This window comes from Brassica oleracea, chromosome C9 (genome assembly GCF_000695525.1).
Source record: "Brassica oleracea var. oleracea cultivar TO1000 chromosome C9, BOL, whole genome shotgun sequence".
NCBI classification, from domain to species: Eukaryota; Viridiplantae; Streptophyta; class Magnoliopsida; order Brassicales; family Brassicaceae; genus Brassica; species Brassica oleracea.
Window position 1 is genome coordinate 27,436,443 of NC_027756.1, and position 8,529 is coordinate 27,444,971.

General features: G+C 32.6%; 1 pseudogene; it reads left to right on the plus strand.

The window, feature by feature from the left end:
* The first annotated feature begins 553 nt into the window (after window positions 1-553).
* LOC106314696 overlaps window positions 554-8,529 on the plus strand; it is a 14,990-nt pseudogene continuing 7,014 nt past the window's right edge.

An 8,529-nucleotide genomic window follows, 5' to 3' on the forward strand; every position in this document is an offset into this window, starting at 1 on the left:
AGTTGAGCTTCAGGTGGATCTTCAGATCTCTTCGTTTTGAATAACAAAACAATCAGAATATTGTTCTGATCAAACGCAGTTTTGGTTTAGGTTTCTTTTTTTGGCAGGATACGTTGATGTTAGGTACAGATTATTACCTAACTGAATCTGGGATTGCATCTCTATTAGCAGAAGGAAAGGTTCCAATTGGTATCGGTAGAGAGACAAAGATCAGGTAAGTTTTGAAAAGACAAAACTAGAAACTTTTTCAAACATCAATCAAATTATTTTCTGGTGGTTTATACAGGAAATGCATCATTGACAAGAACTCTCATGGAGTTTCAGCGCATCTTTGAACTGAAGGTGATAGTAGTACTCAGATTCTCTAAAAACCAATTAGGTTGAACACATAGTGATGTTCACAATTTCATCTGTTTGAAAGCCATCTTTAATACACAGAAATGTATATATTAATATTTGGACTGCCGGACACTAACTCTGAACCGTTTTGTGGTGTTGATGCAGGGTCTTAAGAAAGCTGATCAGCAGAGCATACTTGATGATTTTAACAAGCATGGCCCAGGGTTTACAGAGCCCTCTGTTTCAGGGGCAATGCCACAAGTGGTTCCAACCCACCTGCACTGCCGCTGGTAATCACTAATCTGGGTACAACAGCTAGATTTATAGAAAACAGCAAGGATGTGTTGACGAGGCAGAAGCTCTTGACAGAGGAGCTGCAACCATTAGCTTTAATAATTTCATTGCACTTACTGAAGTTGCCAAAGACCTGAAAGATGGAAGTTTATCACAGTGAATGCTTAACTCCCACTCTCTCTCTCTCTCTCCCTCTCTCCCTCTCCCTCCCTCCCTCTCTCTCTCTCTCTCTCTCTCTCTCCCTCTCCCTCTCTCTCTCTCTCTCTTTTAACAGGACAAACATGCTTTCTTCAGCACTTTCTTCACGTGGCTTAAACCAGGCTCATCAGCGACTGCTGCAGGAGCTTAAAAGTTCCATCTCCTGAATTTTCAGAGTACATCAAACAGAGAAGATATGATCTCCATGATGTTCAAACATATGTGAAGGTTTGTTTCCTTTGTCAATGATGTGTTTCTGTGTGTGTCAAAACGTATGAAGCACGGGGACGGCAGTTTGGTTCACGTACCCGTACAGGAAACGTTTCCGGGACGGAAACGTTTCCGGGACGGAAACACCATAGAAACAGCACGGGGACACTTTGGGGACGTGGTAGTTCATTTATGGAATATTTGAAATGAATTTTCTTCGATATTATTGTATCTTAAGCTAATTAATTTACCTTTTTCCAAAAAATAAAAGGAAGTAAAATTTAAACTGTATTTTTAACTTTCAATCTTGTTTCTAAGTTTATGAACTTTAATTAGATGAACCAAATTTTGATTAAAAAATGTTTAATTATTGTTTTTATTATTATTATTTAAAAATAATATATTGAATTATTTTTATGTTAAGATTTTGGTGTAATCTTTTCTTATTTTGTCCATTATGGATAGCATATATATATTTTTAACATATATATATTTGCCGTACCCGTACCCATAATTTTTTAGTTTTACCGTTTCCCGTCCCCGTTTCCTTACCCGTATCTGTCCCCGTATCCGTCCCGGTGCAACATAGGTCAAAACCCTTTGTCAAATTCTAATCTCTGGAACACAATATTCATTGTATATGCTAAAGACGCCGGTTTTAACGATGTGATATTATGACCGTATTTTGATCAAGTTTGGCTTATTTTTTTTTTTAAATTACTACATGATATATAACTATGAGAACAAAGTGAGGCCTGAGCCGTTCGGCCGATCACTTTTTCTTTGTATTATGAACCTTTAGGTGATCCTATTTTTATTATTAAAAATTAGCCTTTACTTTTCACAAAAAAATCATGAAGTATTAATTCAAACAAGTTAATTTCTAATTTTAAAATACAGCCACATCCACTCAAATATCAAATACAACAGTTCAACCCATAGTTAACTACAATCAAATTATAACTCACACTTTAAAAAGACGGAAATATATTTTTTTAAATATAATTTAATAAAAATATAATTTTTTGGGTATATGATATTATTATATAATTTTATGTCTTTGTATTTACATAAAATATAAAATTTATATATAAGATATTATTTTATTTTGTAATAAAATGTTTGTTAATTTATATTTTATTTAAAAAACTGATATCAAATATATTATAAATTTAAATGTCAATTTATTCATTTTAACATCTTTTTATATACAGTCTTTATTTAAATGAAATTTTGTTATGTTTAAATGAATGTGTTTAATATATGTGAAAATACAACTAAATTAATATATTAACTTAATTTATTTCATATTTTTTGGTATTAAAACCTGAAAAATTGTTTTTATAAATTTAAAATTTATCAAATAATTTGTATCAAGATTAATAAGAAAATGACTAAAAATTGAAATTTAATGTTTTATATGGCATGGACACAAATTTATTTATTATATTGTTTGGTAACAGTATTATTACCTTTCATGAATTTATTGTTTTTTAATTAGTTACATAATTACTCAACTATATTTTAATTTTCTTATAAAAAAAGGGAACATTCAGCTACATAATTTCAATACATCAACTGGTGGAATAAAATAACATGAAATTTGCATTTGTAAAATTTAATTAATAAATATACTTTAATTTTTTTGGGATAAATATATAATTCAAAATATGTAAATCTATAAAATCCTAAAAACTAGAATTCTATAAACTAATAAAATATTTTAATTTGTAGTTTTAATGTATATAAAACTCTAGATATGGAAACAACCCTTATCATAAGTTTACCCCCTAACATATACCCCACACATTAGGTTATTTATCAATTTTATATGATAAAAGTTATAATATATTAAAACAATATAGATAGTAATGTATTTATGAAATTTTAACTGTTATTTATTTAAGACAGATAAATTTGATGACTGAATGTTATTAATCCAAATATATAGTAATATTTTAACCCGGCTGAAAATAATACAATAAACATTTGGACGAAAGAGGTCTCAACCGGTATAACAGCAAGGTCAGCAATCCTGAGAACAATAACTAAAAACTGAATATAATTGAACCTATAAAAATATAAATATGAAAAGAATTGAAGACAACAATAACTACAAACTGAATATAATTGAACCTATAAAAAATATGAAATTTATATAAACCGAGAACTTACATACTTTGCAAGCATAATTCATACCCTCATACGATCTATCTAGCCTTCTATCTTAAGTCAATATTTTATAACTAAATTTTGTTATACTCAATTTATGATTTTGAACTTTTTTTCTACGATGCAACTTCTTATTGTTTATGCTAGCCGGGCATACATATTATTTTTATTGGGTTAGTTTAAAGCTTAGGAGTTGAAGATATCTGAAACTAGCTTTTGGATTTATTTAATTAAAAAGAAAATAAGCAGAATAATAGGGGAAAGAGACTATATGAAAAAACAGAGAACAAAGAAAATCTCCGAACTAAATCAATAATATAAATGCTTTGTTATTATTATTTTTCAAGAGTAAGATATTGTGTATATATTAATATTATTGTTTTAAAGAGAAAAAATGAATAAAACTTCAGATTGTATAATTTAGTCAATGTATATAAGTATTTAAATGTTAATTTTCCAAAAGAAATAAACAAAGAATTTTTTTCAAACAAATCCAATATAAAAATATTTTTTCAAATTTTATACAATTAGAAAATATAAACCGCACGTAGTGCGGTTAAGAGCTCTAGTATTAATAATAGATAAAAGATTTCCTCGAAAAAGGTAGTTTTTTTGCAATTTTATTCTTGAATATGCACGCTAAACAAGTGGCAACTAATTAATTCCTAATTGTGTACATATCTCCGATAAATCTCAAATCATAGTGACTGTAACGGTATATAAAAAAATAGAATTGGTGAAATATAAAGAAAAAAAAATAAGATGAATGGAATATAGAGAAAAAAAGAAGTACATCTATGCCATTCATTCGTGATCAAAATTGCAATGGAATAATTTTCTTTAAATTTCGTTTTTTTTTGTGGAATTGGTGAAATGAATATTCAATTTCATTCCATACTGTGAGATGTTGGTTCGAGATTCATTAGGAAATGGGTTTGGAATTTGAACCGAAAGCGATAGAGTCGGGTTGAGTTTATTGGGCTATGATATGTTCAAAGGTGGAGTATAGGTATTGGGTTTAGGTGAAATGAAAGAGGCCCAGTACAGAAAGCAAGACGGTGTCATATAAGTTATTGGGTGTTTTCTTTACTTGAGAGAGAGAGAGAGAGAGTACTAGTTCTAAAAGCTCAAAAGAAGAAAATGTCAAAACTAATTGTGAATATTTGAGTTTTCCTTTGCAGAACAAGTTTCATCACCTTCATCGAAGAACCCGCAAGAGGCCCCTGTTAACGCTGACAACTAGCCACAGCTGAAAGATCAGACGGAGGTGAGGACATGAACCCGCTACAAAAACCTGATCACCCCCCACCGACAAAGAAACGCTCATATATTCACAAAAGTTTATCGAATGTAAACATGTAAAAAGTAATAATTATCTGCTTCAGCTTTATTTTTGGTTCATCTCTCCTTATTTTTGTACTTTATTAATGTGAATAATATTCAGTTAGTTATATCGTTAATTAAAAATAATAACAATTTTTTATGTATAGTAATGTTTTTTTTTTAGAAAATGACTAGAATAGTACTAAAAAAGTTTTTGTCACTAATATAACCTTTAAGAATAAAAATGATCAAAATAACATTTAATGTTTTATTAAAAGAGATAAATATACACTTATACCCCAATGGTAAATTAATTTAGACATTAGGGTTTAGAGTTAAGAGGTGAGGTTTATGATTTAGGGTTTAGGGTTTAGAGTTTAGGGTTTATGATTTAGAGTTTAGGGGTGGGATTTAGGGTTTAGAGTTTAGGGTTTACGGTTTAGAGTTAAGGGTTGGGGTTTAGGGTTTAGGGTTTAGGGTTTAGGGTTTAGAGTTTAGAGTTGGGGAGTTGGGTTTTGGGATAAGATTTCAAATTTTGAAAAATAAAAAAAATGTAAATTTTTCAAAAGATAAAATGCTATTTTGGTCATTTTAGTTTTTGAAGGTTATTTTTGTGACATAAACTTAGAAATGTGCTATTTTGGAGATTTGCCCTTTTTTTTTCAGCGATCTATAGTAATGTGAAAATAAAAATAAAAATATTATGTTATATTTATATTGACTATAAATTATAGCCAATTAATAATAAAAATCAGCATAATTAAATGAAAAGTATTAAAATATATTATTTTATATTTGACTTGATGAATAGTATTACACCAAATTTGGTGTAATACTATTCACAAAAAAAATCAAATTTGGTTGGGATGGTGCATTTTTGGTGTTTTGTTGAAAATGAAATTAAGCCGTTTTGGTATTTCATCGGTCTTACTACAAAAGTAAAAGAAGAAAATTTACACAGTAATTAGTTTATGTTGTTTTTCTATCTTTCTGTATTTTTCAAAAACATTTTCTCATATATGTTATCCGTCTCTCTGGCCTCTAGATTTTCCAGCTTTGTGAGAAAGTTTTTAGTCTTTTTTCTTTGTTTTCCTCTTAGCTATGAGCTTCATCTTTTGTTTTATGGATTTTTATTTGGGCCGGTGCCAGATCTGATGAGACTGGCTCGTCTTCTTCCCCTGACTCATATGCTAGTTTATGCCTCCACCCGAAGTAGAACTTTCTCCAGTTTTATTTTTCTCCGAGAAGACTTTTTCCAAATTGCTTCTGAATGTAACCTTCTTCTTAAAATTTGTAACCTCTGTTTCCCATAGACTGTTGTCTCCTTTTTCTAAATCTATGAACAAACAAACCTCGTGAAATACAACATCCTTACTGATAACCACCTTTTGTTCATCCAGCAGCCACACTTGATAACCCTTTGTACCTTAAGCATAATTTAAGAAGATTCCTTTTGTTGTCTAATGACTGATCTTATATCTTATGGTGTGAATATCTTATGGTGTGAACAAAGGCTATACAGCCAAACCTTCCCATGTGATCATACTCTGGATGCCTCCAGTCCAAACTGCTTTTGGAACTTCCATATCAAGAACTTTGGCTGGTGACATGTTGATGATATACACTGTTGTGGAAGCAGTTTACGCCCAAAACTCACCTTTTGATCATGTTTCTGAAAGCATACTTCTCACTTTGTCCATAACTTACCTGGTCACTCTCTCTGAAGTCCCATTTTACTGCAGTGTATAAAGAGATTGTAACATTCTGATATGTAGTATATGGAAAAGTTTAAGAGAATTGATTTGGCTACATGTGCATTTACTTTTTCCGTCACACATTCGTTTAGAACTCCAGGTTAAGCGTGCTTGAACTATAGTAGTAAAATGATGGGTGACCTATCTAGAAGTAATTCATGATACTGTGTGAGTGAGGCTAAAGCACGGGGAAAGCTCATGTGGTGATTGTATGGTCAGTAAAATGATTTCGAGCCTTTGGAAAATTAACGCACCGTCCATCGGATGTGATGGGGCCCATAGGCCGAGTGAGCGGGTGTGGATGACCCATTATCCTGGGTGGTCGGGGCATTACAAGTGCTAACAGAGCTGAACCCAGAAAAGTGTTCAGTGAGGGATCACACTAACATGGGTAACGATCTTGGGCGCAACGAGGGCGTTTCGTTCTTTGAGAGAGTGTGAATTGTAACATCCCAGTTTGTGGTATATGGAAAGGCTTAAGAGAATTGATTTGGCTACGTATGTCACCAAAGTGCACTTAAATTTTTCGTCATACATCTGTTTAAAACTCCAGGGTTAAGCGTACTTGAACTGGAGTAGTGAAAGGATGGGTGACCTATGGAGAAATGATTCGCGATACTGTGTGAGTGAGACCAAAGCACGGAAAAATGTCATGTGGTGATTGCAGGGTCAGTAAAATGATTTTGAGCCTTTGGAAAAATTAACGCACCGTTTGTCGGATGGGATGGAACCAACGGGCCGAGTGAGCGAGCGTGGGTGTCCCATTAGCCGTGGGCGGTCGGGTCATTAAAAAATATCTTGTGCTGCTTTACACATGTTTCTCTACATAGATGATCAAACTGCTTGTTACAGAAGTCCAACTTGTTATCCGTTGTTCGAAACCTCAACCTTTTCTCAGTCTGGTTCTCAACCAGTACATTACCATCAACAATTTTCTAAAATGACTCATCATTTTTTTTTAGGAAATATATCAAACGGTTTTGGAAAAATCATCTATCAATATCAAAAAAATATCGGTATCCTGATACGTTTTGTGTCACATTAGAACTTTCTCACAAATCTGAGTGAACATAGCCTAATATTTCCTTTGTCGTGTTCTAGCAGTCGAGAAGATTTTCTTATGAAACTTCCCCATCGCTCACGCCTTGGAGAACCCTATACCCATTACTTCATCCTTGCTCAAATAATCTTTCCTTACTAAAGCTTCCATCGATGATTGACTCGTATGTGCAAGTCTAGAGTGCCATCGTTTTTCTAGTTCTGTCGAGCCCTTTGCTATATTGACTTGACGAAGATTTGACCTTTAGATAAAAGAGGCCATGTTGATACTTTGTTTTCTTTTTAAACTGAACCAGAAAGTCTCCATCTGAGTACTTGCACCATGATTGCTCGAGTTGACCATATGAAAGGAGATTTCTCCCCATATATGTCATGTACCTCACATTGTTCAAAGTGACAACAGTCCTGTCTTCATTATCGATGGTAATACTCCCCATTTCCTCAGTGTGCCCATTAGCACTTTATTTCAGGTTCGACGGTAACTCCTTCTTCGGGATTGTAAAAATGTACGCCCCGAGTCTAGAACCCACTCATCCTTGGTGTCATGTATGCTCGTTGTTAGAGCAACATGCTTTGGAAGCTTCACCACAAGATTTTTCTGAATCTCCCATACGTGATCCCCATTCACCTTTCTTTCTCTTAGGGAAGTCCTTTCTCCAGTGACTTTCACTGCCACAAACCCAACACATCTTTGGTCCAAAGTTTTGCGTAGATTTAGACATGTGTATACTCTGGTCCCTGCTTTTTGAAGCTTTTATGTTCCCTCAAGCAACCTTTTTGTATTTTCTGCCTCTTGAATCAATATATAACCCTTTTGAACTCTGACTTGACCAATTAAATAAAGTCTTATGTCTCAGCTCCACCTCCTTTGCATATGAAGAAGTTGTTACGCCTCTTATTCGGGGGACATTTGCTAAAAACAACCTAAATATTCAAGTCAAACTTAAAAGTGTATCCCACTTTCAGTCAAATGCAAAGCCAACCTAAAGGGATAATGAAAGTACTATTTAACCCTTATGACCAAACAAAAAAACCAAAATATATTTTACGTTTTTATCCTTCGGAAGTCTACACGTAATAAAAGAAGTCTACATATATATAGATTTTATACGAAGTCTACCTTTTAGACTTATTTTGGAGTCTACACTCTAATTTGATCTAATAATTTAATTTTGAAAAT